The sequence below is a fragment of the Ambystoma mexicanum genome, unplaced genomic scaffold, assembly GCF_040938575.1.
Source record: "Ambystoma mexicanum isolate Mex_15411 unplaced genomic scaffold, UKY_AmexF1_1 Mex_scaf20, whole genome shotgun sequence".
NCBI lineage: Eukaryota > Metazoa > Chordata > Amphibia > Caudata > Ambystomatidae > Ambystoma > Ambystoma mexicanum.
In genome coordinates, this window is record NW_027182434.1 from 1,702,213 (window position 1) to 1,718,482 (window position 16,270).

Sequence of the window (16,270 nt, forward strand, 5' to 3'; positions counted from 1 at the left end):
CTTCTTTCCGTTCTTTGAGGTATCTCGTGGCCGCCTTGCCTGTGCCAAGCACCCCGGCAACCGGAATACCACACTTTACCCCCATACCGCGAAAGTCGGTACCAACCCTTTAACCGGAGGACTCCGCGGCTGGTTTCTTCCCGGGCAGTGCAACGACCCTCTTCTTCTGCTCTTCAGCGAGAACTTCTTCTCCCCTGACCGACGTCGAGCCCTGCTGCCACTGCCTGGAACAACTGCCACCGCTGGAGGATCCTTTCCGCTTAAGGTACTGTGTTCTGCCTGGCTTCCCTTGCTACCGACTGTACGGGGTAGATTTAGTCCCCGGCTTTCGAACCTGGGAGTGCCTGGGACACTTTGGCTAAACTTTCTGAGCCACTCTAACCTCTTTTTGACTCTTTGCAAGACTTTGAATCTCTAACTAACAGTGTGATCTTGGGCACATTTTCGCTCCGGCTACTCTAAGAGTGGGCCCTGCCTAGTGACTTTTGCTCACCTGTGACTTTATTCTTCTTTAAGCCTATTGCAAGTGTTCTGGACCTTAGAGTGGTGTGTCTAACCCATTTCTGCTTTTTCTCTCCCTTTCTTGGAAACTACTAGAGTGTCATCTAACGTTAAGCACTCACCTCTGTTTTAATTAAGTGGTGTTTACTTAGAGTTGTCTAGATAGGAGAAAGGATTGAATCTACTTTCATTATAACTGTGTTGAAGTGCTTTTACTATATTTTTGCTAGAGTGTTTTTAACTTATGTGTATTTTAAATAAATAACTATATACTTTTGAAACCAAGCTCTGGTCAGTGTTTGCTTGTGCTATTGTGTTTTGGTACATATTGTGTATACTTTACATACTGCCTAACTCTTCTTGAGAGAAGTCTGACTGCTCAGCCACAGCTACCAGGTAAATCTGGGTGGTACAGACTGCTACCAAAGGGGTTTACTGCTCTACCTGTAGTCTTAAATCTTTTGCAGTGTTCCCCAAGGGAACTGCACAGGTTTCTGCCTAACAGAGGGGGACTCAATAAAGTGGACCGGCCGCCTAATGTAAGCAATTGTGCACAAATATTGTACGATGACTAGCGTTGCCGGTGCTTTTTTCTTAAAGAGTCAGTTCTTGGCACCCATTCCCTACTTGACTCAGCCTAATCTTCAAGAATATTTGTCAAGAACTAAAAAAAATCCAGAAACGGTTTAACCTCCCCGTCGGGGAATTGAACCCCGGTCTCCCGCGTGACAGGCGGGGATACTGACCACTATACTAACGAGGAGACGTGAGGGCATGAAATGAACAGCTGCTGATGTCTGCACAGCATCCAGCGACCACCTAGCTGGCCTAGGGGGGTCTCATTTTCCCCCGTCAAACGGCTTGCCCGATCTAAGGCTAATTTCTTTCTTTTTATCGGCACCAGGCTTAAAACTCAGTTTAAGGCGATAGTTCCGGGCTATGTTTGACTCCAGAGTTGAATCTGTCATCCCGCATTTCCTCAGCAAATCAAGCTACCCATCTCAAGTCTCATGAGCTGAGGACGGCAAAGTCCCTGTGGGCTTAGGACAGTCAAAGAAACCCCTGGGCTGCATGCTAAGCCCCTTTTCGGCTTCACTTTCCGAATCCTGCCCTAGCTTGCGATTAGTTTTTTTCTCACTTCTTGCCCCCATCTCCCACCTTGCCTCATGGTCTCCCCTCCTCTGCGCACCTGACAGTTTGCCTGCCCTTCCACTGCCTGTCTCCAGACTTTCCAAGGAGAAAAGGCAAAGCACTAAAGCGGGCCGGGCAACGGGTCAAGTTCCGCTTTCGGCGACTAGCAGGGAGGTAGCGTGGCCGAGCGGTCTAAGGCGCTGGATTAAGGCTCCAGTCTCTTCGGAGGCGTGGGTTCAAATCCCACCGCTGCCACTTTTCCTGGCCTTGCATTTTAAAGAAGAACGTAACGTTGACCTCTTCCTTCATTAGTGCCACCTCTGTCGCAATGAGCAAGCGGATGGTATGCCACACCCTGCAGGAAAAAGGTTTCGCTTCTGACGTCTTGCTTTTCTGGACATCCAGTCTCAAGTTTCCCATCTGGAACGGCGCTCCCTGCTGCTTTGTGAAGGCTTGCTGCAAGAGCCTTCGAAACCCAGGAGCTCTTGCGTTGAGCTGTGACGCGTCCTGGGAAGACCTCCCGTTGCAGCGGAATGAGCCCCACTTCCAGGGCGTGCTGGTAGCAAATTTCCCACAGCCCACAGGGAGCAAACGATCCCAGGTGTGATGTATCACCAGGAGAGGCTGAGATGAGAGTAGGGGTTCACGCGTGTGCCCGGACCGAGGTTAATGATGGGATTAGAGCTAGGGTTAGATGCAGGGAAAGAGTGAGAGTTATAATTAGGGATAAAGCTAACAGGTGATCATTACTCGTCATGTAACATGATACAAAGGGTCAGAAGAGGAACTGATTCAGGGTTACAATTTGGACTTCGCAGACAACAGGAGCACTAAATGGTGCTGAGGGGGACTCAATAAAGTGGACCGGCCGCCTAATGTAAGCAATTGTGCACAAATATTGTACGATGACTAGCGTTGCCGGTGCTTTTTTCTTAAAGAGTCAGTTCTTGGCACCCATTCCCTACTTGACTCAGCCTAATCTTCAAGAATATTTGTCAAGAACTAAAAAAAATCCAGAAACGGTTTAACCTCCCCGTCGGGGAATTGAACCCCAGTCTCCCGCGTGACAGGCGGGGATACTGACCACTATACTAACGAGGAGACGTGAGGGCATGAAATGAACAGCTGCTGATGTCTGCACAGCATCCAGCGACCACCTAGCTGGCCTAGGGGGGTCTCATTTTCCCCCGTCAAACGGCTTGCCCGATCTAAGGCTAATTTCTTTCTTTTTATCGGCACCAGGCTTAAAACTCAGTTTAAGGCGATAGTTCCGGGCTATGTTTGACTCCAGAGTTGAATCTGTCATCCCGCATTTCCTCAGCAAATCAAGCTACCCATCTCAAGTCTCATGAGCTGAGGACGGCAAAGTCCCTGTGGGCTTAGGACAGTCAAAGAAACCCCTGGGCTGCATGCTAAGCCCCTTTTCGGCTTCACTTTCCGAATCCTGCCCTAGCTTGCGATTAGTTTTTTTCTCACTTCTTGCCCCCATCTCCCACCTTGCCTCATGGTCTCCCCTCCTCTGCGCACCTGACAGTTTGCCTGCCCTTCCACTGCCTGTCTCCAGACTTTCCAAGGAGAAAAGGCAAAGCACTAAAGCGGGCCGGGCAACGGGTCAAGTTCCGCTTTCGGCGACTAGCAGGGAGGTAGCGTGGCCGAGCGGTCTAAGGCGCTGGATTAAGGCTCCAGTCTCTTCGGAGGCGTGGGTTCAAATCCCACCGCTGCCACTTTTCCTGGCCTTGCATTTTAAAGAAGAACGTAACGTTGACCTCTTCCTTCATTAGTGCCACCTCTGTCGCAATGAGCAAGCGGATGGTATGCCACACCCTGCAGGAAAAAGGTTTCGCTTCTGACGTCTTGCTTTTCTGGACATCCAGTCTCAAGTTTCCCATCTGGAACGGCGCTCCCTGCTGCTTTGTGAAGGCTTGCTGCAAGAGCCTTCGAAACCCAGGAGCTCTTGCGTTGAGCTGTGACGCGTCCTGGGAAGACCTCCCGTTGCAGCGGAATGAGCCCCACTTCCAGGGCGTGCTGGTAGCAAATTTCCCACAGCCCACAGGGAGCAAACGATCCCAGGTGTGATGTATCACCAGGAGAGGCTGAGATGAGAGTAGGGGTTCACGCGTGTGCCCGGACCGAGGTTAATGATGGGATTAGAGCTAGGGTTAGATGCAGGGAAAGAGTGAGAGTTATAATTAGGGATAAAGCTAACAGGTGATCATTACTCGTCATGTAACATGATACAAAGGGTCAGAAGAGGAACTGATTCAGGGTTACAATTTGGACTTCGCAGACAACAGGAGCACTAAATGGTGCTGAGGGGGACTCAATAAAGTGGACCGGCCGCCTAATGTAAGCAATTGTGCACAAATATTGTACGATGACTAGCGTTGCCGGTGCTTTTTTCTTAAAGAGTCAGTTCTTGGCACCCATTCCCTACTTGACTCAGCCTAATCTTCAAGAATATTTGTCAAGAACTAAAAAAAATCCAGAAACGGTTTAACCTCCCCGTCGGGGAATTGAACCCCGGTCTCCCGCGTGACAGGCGGGGATACTGACCACTATACTAACGAGGAGACGTGAGGGCATGAAATGAACAGCTGCTGATGTCTGCACAGCATCCAGCGACCACCTAGCTGGCCTAGGGGGGTCTCATTTTCCCCCGTCAAACGGCTTGCCCGATCTAAGGCTAATTTCTTTCTTTTTATCGGCACCAGGCTTAAAACTCAGTTTAAGGCGATAGTTCCGGGCTATGTTTGACTCCAGAGTTGAATCTGTCATCCCGCATTTCCTCAGCAAATCAAGCTACCCATCTCAAGTCTCATGAGCTGAGGACGGCAAAGTCCCTGTGGGCTTAGGACAGTCAAAGAAACCCCTGGGCTGCATGCTAAGCCCCTTTTCGGCTTCACTTTCCGAATCCTGCCCTAGCTTGCGATTAGTTTTTTTCTCACTTCTTGCCCCCATCTCCCACCTTGCCTCATGGTCTCCCCTCCTCTGCGCACCTGACAGTTTGCCTGCCCTTCCACTGCCTGTCTCCAGACTTTCCAAGGAGAAAAGGCAAAGCACTAAAGCGGGCCGGGCAACGGGTCAAGTTCCGCTTTCGGCGACTAGCAGGGAGGTAGCGTGGCCGAGCGGTCTAAGGCGCTGGATTAAGGCTCCAGTCTCTTCGGAGGCGTGGGTTCAAATCCCACCGCTGCCACTTTTCCTGGCCTTGCATTTTAAAGAAGAACGTAACGTTGACCTCTTCCTTCATTAGTGCCACCTCTGTCGCAATGAGCAAGCGGATGGTATGCCACACCCTGCAGGAAAAAGGTTTCGCTTCTGACGTCTTGCTTTTCTGGACATCCAGTCTCAAGTTTCCCATCTGGAACGGCGCTCCCTGCTGCTTTGTGAAGGCTTGCTGCAAGAGCCTTCGAAACCCAGGAGCTCTTGCGTTGAGCTGTGACGCGTCCTGGGAAGACCTCCCGTTGCAGCGGAATGAGCCCCACTTCCAGGGCGTGCTGGTAGCAAATTTCCCACAGCCCACAGGGAGCAAACGATCCCAGGTGTGATGTATCACCAGGAGAGGCTGAGATGAGAGTAGGGGTTCACGCGTGTGCCCGGACCGAGGTTAATGATGGGATTAGAGCTAGGGTTAGATGCAGGGAAAGAGTGAGAGTTATAATTAGGGATAAAGCTAACAGGTGATCATTACTCGTCATGTAACATGATACAAAGGGTCAGAAGAGGAACTGATTCAGGGTTACAATTTGGACTTCGCAGACAACAGGAGCACTAAATGGTGCTGAGGGGGACTCAATAAAGTGGACCGGCCGCCTAATGTAAGCAATTGTGCACAAATATTGTACGATGACTAGCGTTGCCGGTGCTTTTTTCTTAAAGAGTCAGTTCTTGGCACCCATTCCCTACTTGACTCAGCCTAATCTTCAAGAATATTTGTCAAGAACTAAAAAAAATCCAGAAACGGTTTAACCTCCCCGTCGGGGAATTGAACCCCGGTCTCCCGCGTGACAGGCGGGGATACTGACCACTATACTAACGAGGAGACGTGAGGGCATGAAATGAACAGCTGCTGATGTCTGCACAGCATCCAGCGACCACCTAGCTGGCCTAGGGGGGTCTCATTTTCCCCCGTCAAACGGCTTGCCCGATCTAAGGCTAATTTCTTTCTTTTTATCGGCACCAGGCTTAAAACTCAGTTTAAGGCGATAGTTCCGGGCTATGTTTGACTCCAGAGTTGAATCTGTCATCCCGCATTTCCTCAGCAAATCAAGCTACCCATCTCAAGTCTCATGAGCTGAGGACGGCAAAGTCCCTGTGGGCTTAGGACAGTCAAAGAAACCCCTGGGCTGCATGCTAAGCCCCTTTTCGGCTTCACTTTCCGAATCCTGCCCTAGCTTGCGATTAGTTTTTTTCTCACTTCTTGCCCCCATCTCCCACCTTGCCTCATGGTCTCCCCTCCTCTGCGCACCTGACAGTTTGCCTGCCCTTCCACTGCCTGTCTCCAGACTTTCCAAGGAGAAAAGGCAAAGCACTAAAGCGGGCCGGGCAACGGGTCAAGTTCCGCTTTCGGCGACTAGCAGGGAGGTAGCGTGGCCGAGCGGTCTAAGGCGCTGGATTAAGGCTCCAGTCTCTTCGGACGCGTGGGTTCAAATCCCACCGCTGCCACTTTTCCTGGCCTTGCATTTTAAAGAAGAACGTAACGTTGACCTCTTCCTTCATTAGTGCCACCTCTGTCGCAATGAGCAAGCGGATGGTATGCCACACCCTGCAGGAAAAAGGTTTCGCTTCTGACGTCTTGCTTTTCTGGACATCCAGTCTCAAGTTTCCCATCTGGAACGGCGCTCCCTGCTGCTTTGTGAAGGCTTGCTGCAAGAGCCTTCGAAACCCAGGAGCTCTTGCGTTGAGCTGTGACGCGTCCTGGGAAGACCTCCCGTTGCAGCGGAATGAGCCCCACTTCCAGGGCGTGCTGGTAGCAAATTTCCCACAGCCCACAGGGAGCAAACGATCCCAGGTGTGATGTATCACCAGGAGAGGCTGAGATGAGAGTAGGGGTTCACGCGTGTGCCCGGACCGAGGTTAATGATGGGATTAGAGCTAGGGTTAGATGCAGGGAAAGAGTGAGAGTTATAATTAGGGATAAAGCTAACAGGTGATCATTACTCGTCATGTAACATGATACAAAGGGTCAGAAGAGGAACTGATTCAGGGTTACAATTTGGACTTCGCAGACAACAGGAGCACTAAATGGTGCTGAGGGGGACTCAATAAAGTGGACCGGCCGCCTAATGTAAGCAATTGTGCACAAATATTGTACGATGACTAGCGTTGCCGGTGCTTTTTTCTTAAAGAGTCAGTTCTTGGCACCCATTCCCTACTTGACTCAGCCTAATCTTCAAGAATATTTGTCAAGAACTAAAAAAAATCCAGAAACGGTTTAACCTCCCCGTCGGGGAATTGAACCCCGGTCTCCCGCGTGACAGGCGGGGATACTGACCACTATACTAACGAGGAGACGTGAGGGCATGAAATGAACAGCTGCTGATGTCTGCACAGCATCCAGCGACCACCTAGCTGGCCTAGGGGGGTCTCATTTTCCCCCGTCAAACGGCTTGCCCGATCTAAGGCTAATTTCTTTCTTTTTATCGGCACCAGGCTTAAAACTCAGTTTAAGGCGATAGTTCCGGGCTATGTTTGACTCCAGAGTTGAATCTGTCATCCCGCATTTCCTCAGCAAATCAAGCTACCCATCTCAAGTCTCATGAGCTGAGGACGGCAAAGTCCCTGTGGGCTTAGGACAGTCAAAGAAACCCCTGGGCTGCATGCTAAGCCCCTTTTCGGCTTCACTTTCCGAATCCTGCCCTAGCTTGCGATTAGTTTTTTTCTCACTTCTTGCCCCCATCTCCCACCTTGCCTCATGGTCTCCCCTCCTCTGCGCACCTGACAGTTTGCCTGCCCTTCCACTGCCTGTCTCCAGACTTTCCAAGGAGAAAAGGCAAAGCACTAAAGCGGGCCGGGCAACGGGTCAAGTTCCGCTTTCGGCGACTAGCAGGGAGGTAGCGTGGCCGAGCGGTCTAAGGCGCTGGATTAAGGCTCCAGTCTCTTCGGAGGCGTGGGTTCAAATCCCACCGCTGCCACTTTTCCTGGCCTTGCATTTTAAAGAAGAACGTAACGTTGACCTCTTCCTTCATTAGTGCCACCTCTGTCGCAATGAGCAAGCGGATGGTATGCCACACCCTGCAGGAAAAAGGTTTCGCTTCTGACGTCTTGCTTTTCTGGACATCCAGTCTCAAGTTTCCCATCTGGAACGGCGCTCCCTGCTGCTTTGTGAAGGCTTGCTGCAAGAGCCTTCGAAACCCAGGAGCTCTTGCGTTGAGCTGTGACGCGTCCTGGGAAGACCTCCCGTTGCAGCGGAATGAGCCCCACTTCCAGGGCGTGCTGGTAGCAAATTTCCCACAGCCCACAGGGAGCAAACGATCCCAGGTGTGATGTATCACCAGGAGAGGCTGAGATGAGAGTAGGGGTTCACGCGTGTGCCCGGACCGAGGTTAATGATGGGATTAGAGCTAGGGTTAGATGCAGGGAAAGAGTGAGAGTTATAATTAGGGATAAAGCTAACAGGTGATCATTACTCGTCATGTAACATGATACAAAGGGTCAGAAGAGGAACTGATTCAGGGTTACAATTTGGACTTCGCAGACAACAGGAGCACTAAATGGTGCTGAGGGGGACTCAATAAAGTGGACCGGCCGCCTAATGTAAGCAATTGTGCACAAATATTGTACGATGACTAGCGTTGCCGGTGCTTTTTTCTTAAAGAGTCAGTTCTTGGCACCCATTCCCTACTTGACTCAGCCTAATCTTCAAGAATATTTGTCAAGAACTAAAAAAAATCCAGAAACGGTTTAACCTCCCCGTCGGGGAATTGAACCCCGGTCTCCCGCGTGACAGGCGGGGATACTGACCACTATACTAACGAGGAGACGTGAGGGCATGAAATGAACAGCTGCTGATGTCTGCACAGCATCCAGCGACCACCTAGCTGGCCTAGGGGGGTCTCATTTTCCCCCGTCAAACGGCTTGCCCGATCTAAGGCTAATTTCTTTCTTTTTATCGGCACCAGGCTTAAAACTCAGTTTAAGGCGATAGTTCCGGGCTATGTTTGACTCCAGAGTTGAATCTGTCATCCCGCATTTCCTCAGCAAATCAAGCTACCCATCTCAAGTCTCATGAGCTGAGGACGGCAAAGTCCCTGTGGGCTTAGGACAGTCAAAGAAACCCCTGGGCTGCATGCTAAGCCCCTTTTCGGCTTCACTTTCCGAATCCTGCCCTAGCTTGCGATTAGTTTTTTTCTCACTTCTTGCCCCCATCTCCCACCTTGCCTCATGGTCTCCCCTCCTCTGCGCACCTGACAGTTTGCCTGCCCTTCCACTGCCTGTCTCCAGACTTTCCAAGGAGAAAAGGCAAAGCACTAAAGCGGGCCGGGCAACGGGTCAAGTTCCGCTTTCGGCGACTAGCAGGGAGGTAGCGTGGCCGAGCGGTCTAAGGCGCTGGATTAAGGCTCCAGTCTCTTCGGAGGCGTGGGTTCAAATCCCACCGCTGCCACTTTTCCTGGCCTTGCATTTTAAAGAAGAACGTAACGTTGACCTCTTCCTTCATTAGTGCCACCTCTGTCGCAATGAGCAAGCGGATGGTATGCCACACCCTGCAGGAAAAAGGTTTCGCTTCTGACGTCTTGCTTTTCTGGACATCCAGTCTCAAGTTTCCCATCTGGAACGGCGCTCCCTGCTGCTTTGTGAAGGCTTGCTGCAAGAGCCTTCGAAACCCAGGAGCTCTTGCGTTGAGCTGTGACGCGTCCTGGGAAGACCTCCCGTTGCAGCGGAATGAGCCCCACTTCCAGGGCGTGCTGGTAGCAAATTTCCCACAGCCCACAGGGAGCAAACGATCCCAGGTGTGATGTATCACCAGGAGAGGCTGAGATGAGAGTAGGGGTTCACGCGTGTGCCCGGACCGAGGTTAATGATGGGATTAGAGCTAGGGTTAGATGCAGGGAAAGAGTGAGAGTTATAATTAGGGATAAAGCTAACAGGTGATCATTACTCGTCATGTAACATGATACAAAGGGTCAGAAGAGGAACTGATTCAGGGTTACAATTTGGACTTCGCAGACAACAGGAGCACTAAATGGTGCTGAGGGGGACTCAATAAAGTGGACCGGCCGCCTAATGTAAGCAATTGTGCACAAATATTGTACGATGACTAGCGTTGCCGGTGCTTTTTTCTTAAAGAGTCAGTTCTTGGCACCCATTCCCTACTTGACTCAGCCTAATCTTCAAGAATATTTGTCAAGAACTAAAAAAAATCCAGAAACGGTTTAACCTCCCCGTCGGGGAATTGAACCCCGGTCTCCCGCGTGACAGGCGGGGATACTGACCACTATACTAACGAGGAGACGTGAGGGCATGAAATGAACAGCTGCTGATGTCTGCACAGCATCCAGCGACCACCTAGCTGGCCTAGGGGGGTCTCATTTTCCCCCGTCAAACGGCTTGCCCGATCTAAGGCTAATTTCTTTCTTTTTATCGGCACCAGGCTTAAAACTCAGTTTAAGGCGATAGTTCCGGGCTATGTTTGACTCCAGAGTTGAATCTGTCATCCCGCATTTCCTCAGCAAATCAAGCTACCCATCTCAAGTCTCATGAGCTGAGGACGGCAAAGTCCCTGTGGGCTTAGGACAGTCAAAGAAACCCCTGGGCTGCATGCTAAGCCCCTTTTCGGCTTCACTTTCCGAATCCTGCCCTAGCTTGCGATTAGTTTTTTTCTCACTTCTTGCCCCCATCTCCCACCTTGCCTCATGGTCTCCCCTCCTCTGCGCACCTGACAGTTTGCCTGCCCTTCCACTGCCTGTCTCCAGACTTTCCAAGGAGAAAAGGCAAAGCACTAAAGCGGGCCGGGCAACGGGTCAAGTTCCGCTTTCGGCGACTAGCAGGGAGGTAGCGTGGCCGAGCGGTCTAAGGCGCTGGATTAAGGCTCCAGTCTCTTCGGAGGCGTGGGTTCAAATCCCACCGCTGCCACTTTTCCTGGCCTTGCATTTTAAAGAAGAACGTAACGTTGACCTCTTCCTTCATTAGTGCCACCTCTGTCGCAATGAGCAAGCGGATGGTATGCCACACCCTGCAGGAAAAAGGTTTCGCTTCTGACGTCTTGCTTTTCTGGACATCCAGTCTCAAGTTTCCCATCTGGAACGGCGCTCCCTGCTGCTTTGTGAAGGCTTGCTGCAAGAGCCTTCGAAACCCAGGAGCTCTTGCGTTGAGCTGTGACGCGTCCTGGGAAGACCTCCCGTTGCAGCGGAATGAGCCCCACTTCCAGGGCGTGCTGGTAGCAAATTTCCCACAGCCCACAGGGAGCAAACGATCCCAGGTGTGATGTATCACCAGGAGAGGCTGAGATGAGAGTAAGGGTTCACGCGTGTGCCCGGACCGAGGTTAATGATGGGATTAGAGCTAGGGTTAGATGCAGGGAAAGAGTGAGAGTTATAATTAGGGATAAAGCTAACAGGTGATCATTACTCGTCATGTAACATGATACAAAGGGTCAGAAGAGGAACTGATTCAGGGTTACAATTTGGACTTCGCAGACAACAGGAGCACTAAATGGTGCTGAGGGGGACTCAATAAAGTGGACCGGCCGCCTAATGTAAGCAATTGTGCATAAATATTGTACGATGACTAGCGTTGCCGGTGCTTTTTTCTTAAAGAGTCAGTTCTTGGCACCCATTCCCTACTTGACTCAGCCTAATCTTCAAGAATATTTGTCAAGAACTATCTCCCGCGTGACAGGCGGGGATACTGACCACTATACTAACGAGGAGACGTGAGGGCATGAAATGAACAGCTGCTGATGTCTGCACAGCATCCAGCGACCACCTAGCTGGCCTAGGGGGTCTCATTTTCCCCCGTCAAACGGCTTGCCCGATCTAAGGCTAATTTCTTTCTTTTTATCGGCACCAGGCTTAAAACTCAGTTTAAGGCGATAGTTCCGGGCTATGTTTGACTCCAGAGTTGAATCTGTCATCCCGCATTTCCTCAGCAAATCAAGCTACCCATCTCAAGTCTCATGAGCTGAGGACGGCAAAGTCCCTGTGGGCTTAGGACAGTCAAAGAAACCCCTGGGCTGCATGCTAAGCCCCTTTTCGGCTTCACTTTCCGAATCCTGCCCTAGCTTGCGATTAGTTTTTTTCTCACTTCTTGCCCCCATCTCCCACCTTGCCTCATGGTCTCCCCTCCTCTGCGCACCTGACAGTTTGCCTGCCCTTCCACTGCCTGTCTCCAGACTTTCCAAGGAGAAAAGGCAAAGCACTAAAGCGGGCCGGGCAACGGGTCAAGTTCCGCTTTCGGCGACTAGCAGGGAGGTAGCGTGGCCGAGCGGTCTAAGGCGCTGGATTAAGGCTCCAGTCTCTTCGGAGGCGTGGGTTCAAATCCCACCGCTGCCACTTTTCCTGGCCTTGCATTTTAAAGAAGAACGTAACGTTGACCTCTTCCTTCATTAGTGCCACCTCTGTCGCAATGAGCAAGCGGATGGTATGCCACACCCTGCAGGAAAAAGGTTTCGCTTCTGACGTCTTGCTTTTCTGGACATCCAGTCTCAAGTTTCCCATCTGGAACGGCGCTCCCTGCTGCTTTGTGAAGGCTTGCTGCAAGAGCCTTCGAAACCCAGGAGCTCTTGCGTTGAGCTGTGACGCGTCCTGGGAAGACCTCCCGTTGCAGCGGAATGAGCCCCACTTCCAGGGCGTGCTGGTAGCAAATTTCCCACAGCCCACAGGGAGCAAACGATCCCAGGTGTGATGTATCACCAGGAGAGGCTGAGATGAGAGTAAGGGTTCACGCGTGTGCCCGGACCGAGGTTAATGATGGGATTAGAGCTAGGGTTAGATGCAGGGAAAGAGTGAGAGTTATAATTAGGGATAAAGCTAACAGGTGATCATTACTCGTCATGTAACATGATACAAAGGGTCAGAAGAGGAACTGATTCAGGGTTACAATTTGGACTTCGCAGACAACAGGAGCACTAAATGGTGCTGAGGGGGACTCAATAAAGTGGACCGGCCGCCTAATGTAAGCAATTGTGCATAAATATTGTACGATGACTAGCGTTGCCGGTGCTTTTTTCTTAAAGAGTCAGTTCTTGGCACCCATTCCCTACTTGACTCAGCCTAATCTTCAAGAATATTTGTCAAGAACTATCTCCCGCGTGACAGGCGGGGATACTGACCACTATACTAACGAGGAGACGTGAGGGCATGAAATGAACAGCTGCTGATGTCTGCACAGCATCCAGCGACCACCTAGCTGGCCTAGGGGGTCTCATTTTCCCCCGTCAAACGGCTTGCCCGATCTAAGGCTAATTTCTTTCTTTTTATCGGCACCAGGCTTAAAACTCAGTTTAAGGCGATAGTTCCGGGCTATGTTTGACTCCAGAGTTGAATCTGTCATCCCGCATTTCCTCAGCAAATCAAGCTACCCATCTCAAGTCTCATGAGCTGAGGACGGCAAAGTCCCTGTGGGCTTAGGACAGTCAAAGAAACCCCTGGGCTGCATGCTAAGCCCCTTTTCGGCTTCACTTTCCGAATCCTGCCCTAGCTTGCGATTAGTTTTTTTCTCACTTCTTGCCCCCATCTCCCACCTTGCCTCATGGTCTCCCCTCCTCTGCGCACCTGACAGTTTGCCTGCCCTTCCACTGCCTGTCTCCAGACTTTCCAAGGAGAAAAGGCAAAGCACTAAAGCGGGCCGGGCAACGGGTCAAGTTCCGCTTTCGGCGACTAGCAGGGAGGTAGCGTGGCCGAGCGGTCTAAGGCGCTGGATTAAGGCTCCAGTCTCTTCGGAGGCGTGGGTTCAAATCCCACCGCTGCCACTTTTCCTGGCCTTGCATTTTAAAGAAGAACGTAACGTTGACCTCTTCCTTCATTAGTGCCACCTCTGTCGCAATGAGCAAGCGGATGGTATGCCACACCCTGCAGGAAAAAGGTTTCGCTTCTGACGTCTTGCTTTTCTGGACATCCAGTCTCAAGTTTCCCATCTGGAACGGCGCTCCCTGCTGCTTTGTGAAGGCTTGCTGCAAGAGCCTTCGAAACCCAGGAGCTCTTGCGTTGAGCTGTGACGCGTCCTGGGAAGACCTCCCGTTGCAGCGGAATGAGCCCCACTTCCAGGGCGTGCTGGTAGCAAATTTCCCACAGCCCACAGGGAGCAAACGATCCCAGGTGTGATGTATCACCAGGAGAGGCTGAGATGAGAGTAAGGGTTCACGCGTGTGCCCGGACCGAGGTTAATGATGGGATTAGAGCTAGGGTTAGATGCAGGGAAAGAGTGAGAGTTATAATTAGGGATAAAGCTAACAGGTGATCATTACTCGTCATGTAACATGATACAAAGGGTCAGAAGAGGAACTGATTCAGGGTTACAATTTGGACTTCGCAGACAACAGGAGCACTAAATGGTGCTGAGGGGGACTCAATAAAGTGGACCGGCCGCCTAATGTAAGCAATTGTGCATAAATATTGTACGATGACTAGCGTTGCCGGTGCTTTTTTCTTAAAGAGTCAGTTCTTGGCACCCATTCCCTACTTGACTCAGCCTAATCTTCAAGAATATTTGTCAAGAACTATCTCCCGCGTGACAGGCGGGGATACTGACCACTATACTAACGAGGAGACGTGAGGGCATGAAATGAACAGCTGCTGATGTCTGCACAGCATCCAGCGACCACCTAGCTGGCCTAGGGGGGTCTCATTTTCCCCCGTCAAACGGCTTGCCCGATCTAAGGCTAATTTCTTTCTTTTTATCGGCACCAGGCTTAAAACTCAGTTTAAGGCGATAGTTCCGGGCTATGTTTGACTCCAGAGTTGAATCTGTCATCCCGCATTTCCTCAGCAAATCAAGCTACCCATCTCAAGTCTCATGAGCTGAGGACGGCAAAGTCCCTGTGGGCTTAGGACAGTCAAAGAAACCCCTGGGCTGCATGCTAAGCCCCTTTTCGGCTTCACTTTCCGAATCCTGCCCTAGCTTGCGATTAGTTTTTTTCTCACTTCTTGCCCCCATCTCCCACCTTGCCTCATGGTCTCCCCTCCTCTGCGCACCTGACAGTTTGCCTGCCCTTCCACTGCCTGTCTCCAGACTTTCCAAGGAGAAAAGGCAAAGCACTAAAGCGGGCCGGGCAACGGGTCAAGTTCCGCTTTCGGCGACTAGCAGGGAGGTAGCGTGGCCGAGCGGTCTAAGGCGCTGGATTAAGGCTCCAGTCTCTTCGGACGCGTGGGTTCAAATCCCACCGCTGCCACTTTTCCTGGCCTTGCATTTTAAAGAAGAACGTAACGTTGACCTCTTCCTTCATTAGTGCCACCTCTGTCGCAATGAGCAAGCGGATGGTATGCCACACCCTGCAGGAAAAAGGTTTCGCTTCTGACGTCTTGCTTTTCTGGACATCCAGTCTCAAGTTTCCCATCTGGAACGGCGCTCCCTGCTGCTTTGTGAAGGCTTGCTGCAAGAGCCTTCGAAACCCAGGAGCTCTTGCGTTGAGCTGTGACGCGTCCTGGGAAGACCTCCCGTTGCAGCGGAATGAGCCCCACTTCCAGGGCGTGCTGGTAGCAAATTTCCCACAGCCCACAGGGAGCAAACGATCCCAGGTGTGATGTATCACCAGGAGAGGCTGAGATGAGAGTAGGGGTTCACGCGTGTGCCCGGACCGAGGTTAATGATGGGATTAGAGCTAGGGTTAGATGCAGGGAAAGAGTGAGAGTTATAATTAGGGATAAAGCTAACAGGTGATCATTACTCGTCATGTAACATGATACAAAGGGTCAGAAGAGGAACTGATTCAGGGTTACAATTTGGACTTCGCAGACAACAGGAGCACTAAATGGTGCTGAGGGGGACTCAATAAAGTGGACCGGCCGCCTAATGTAAGCAATTGTGCACAAATATTGTACGATGACTAGCGTTGCCGGTGCTTTTTTCTTAAAGAGTCAGTTCTTGGCACCCATTCCCTACTTGACTCAGCCTAATCTTCAAGAATATTTGTCAAGAACTAAAAAAAATCCAGAAACGGTTTAACCTCCCCGTCGGGGAATTGAACCCCGGTCTCCCGCGTGACAGGCGGGGATACTGACCACTATACTAACGAGGAGACGTGAGGGCATGAAATGAACAGCTGCTGATGTCTGCACAGCATCCAGCGACCACCTAGCTGGCCTAGGGGGGTCTCATTTTCCCCCGTCAAACGGCTTGCCCGATCTAAGGCTAATTTCTTTCTTTTTATCGGCACCAGGCTTAAAACTCAGTTTAAGGCGATAGTTCCGGGCTATGTTTGACTCCAGAGTTGAATCTGTCATCCCGCATTTCCTCAGCAAATCAAGCTACCCATCTCAAGTCTCATGAGCTGAGGACGGCAAAGTCCCTGTGGGCTTAGGACAGTCAAAGAAACCCCTGGGCTGCATGCTAAGCCCCTTTTCGGCTTCACTTTCCGAATCCTGCCCTAGCTTGCGATTAGTTTTTTTCTCACTTCTTGCCCCCATCTCCCACCTTGCCTCATGGTCTCCCCTCCTCTGCGCACCTGACAGTTTGCCTGCCCTTCCACTGCCTGTCTCCAGACTTT

General features: G+C 51.2%; 15 non-coding genes across 15 annotated transcripts; 8 read left to right on the plus strand and 7 right to left on the minus strand.

Moving 5' to 3' along the window:
• Positions 1–1,192: 1,192 nt before the first annotated feature.
• On the minus strand, positions 1,193–1,264 carry TRNAD-GUC (transfer RNA aspartic acid (anticodon GUC)). Its single transcript has one exon. It is a non-coding gene; the product is annotated as a tRNA-Asp (tRNA).
• A 541-nt stretch (positions 1,265–1,805) lies between these two features.
• Positions 1,806–1,887, plus strand: TRNAL-AAG (transfer RNA leucine (anticodon AAG)). The gene has a single exon. It is a non-coding gene; the product is annotated as a tRNA-Leu (tRNA).
• A 1,387-nt stretch (positions 1,888–3,274) lies between these two features.
• Positions 3,275–3,356, plus strand: TRNAL-AAG (transfer RNA leucine (anticodon AAG)). The gene has a single exon. It is a non-coding gene; the product is annotated as a tRNA-Leu (tRNA).
• Positions 3,357–4,130: 774 nt separating this feature from the next.
• Positions 4,131–4,202, minus strand: TRNAD-GUC (transfer RNA aspartic acid (anticodon GUC)). Its single transcript has one exon. It is a non-coding gene; the product is annotated as a tRNA-Asp (tRNA).
• Positions 4,203–4,743: 541 nt separating this feature from the next.
• On the plus strand, positions 4,744–4,825 carry TRNAL-AAG (transfer RNA leucine (anticodon AAG)). The gene has a single exon. It is a non-coding gene; the product is annotated as a tRNA-Leu (tRNA).
• A 774-nt stretch (positions 4,826–5,599) lies between these two features.
• TRNAD-GUC (transfer RNA aspartic acid (anticodon GUC)) lies at positions 5,600–5,671 on the minus strand. Its single transcript has one exon. It is a non-coding gene; the product is annotated as a tRNA-Asp (tRNA).
• A 1,397-nt stretch (positions 5,672–7,068) lies between these two features.
• Positions 7,069–7,140, minus strand: TRNAD-GUC (transfer RNA aspartic acid (anticodon GUC)). Its single transcript has one exon. It is a non-coding gene; the product is annotated as a tRNA-Asp (tRNA).
• Positions 7,141–7,681: 541 nt separating this feature from the next.
• Positions 7,682–7,763, plus strand: TRNAL-AAG (transfer RNA leucine (anticodon AAG)). Its single transcript has one exon. It is a non-coding gene; the product is annotated as a tRNA-Leu (tRNA).
• Positions 7,764–8,537: 774 nt separating this feature from the next.
• Positions 8,538–8,609, minus strand: TRNAD-GUC (transfer RNA aspartic acid (anticodon GUC)). The gene has a single exon. It is a non-coding gene; the product is annotated as a tRNA-Asp (tRNA).
• Positions 8,610–9,150: 541 nt separating this feature from the next.
• On the plus strand, positions 9,151–9,232 carry TRNAL-AAG (transfer RNA leucine (anticodon AAG)). The gene has a single exon. It is a non-coding gene; the product is annotated as a tRNA-Leu (tRNA).
• A 774-nt stretch (positions 9,233–10,006) lies between these two features.
• Positions 10,007–10,078, minus strand: TRNAD-GUC (transfer RNA aspartic acid (anticodon GUC)). Its single transcript has one exon. It is a non-coding gene; the product is annotated as a tRNA-Asp (tRNA).
• A 541-nt stretch (positions 10,079–10,619) lies between these two features.
• On the plus strand, positions 10,620–10,701 carry TRNAL-AAG (transfer RNA leucine (anticodon AAG)). The gene has a single exon. It is a non-coding gene; the product is annotated as a tRNA-Leu (tRNA).
• A 1,336-nt stretch (positions 10,702–12,037) lies between these two features.
• Positions 12,038–12,119, plus strand: TRNAL-AAG (transfer RNA leucine (anticodon AAG)). The gene has a single exon. It is a non-coding gene; the product is annotated as a tRNA-Leu (tRNA).
• Positions 12,120–13,455: 1,336 nt separating this feature from the next.
• On the plus strand, positions 13,456–13,537 carry TRNAL-AAG (transfer RNA leucine (anticodon AAG)). The gene has a single exon. It is a non-coding gene; the product is annotated as a tRNA-Leu (tRNA).
• Positions 13,538–15,730: 2,193 nt separating this feature from the next.
• On the minus strand, positions 15,731–15,802 carry TRNAD-GUC (transfer RNA aspartic acid (anticodon GUC)). Its single transcript has one exon. It is a non-coding gene; the product is annotated as a tRNA-Asp (tRNA).
• Positions 15,803–16,270: the final 468 nt, after the last annotated feature.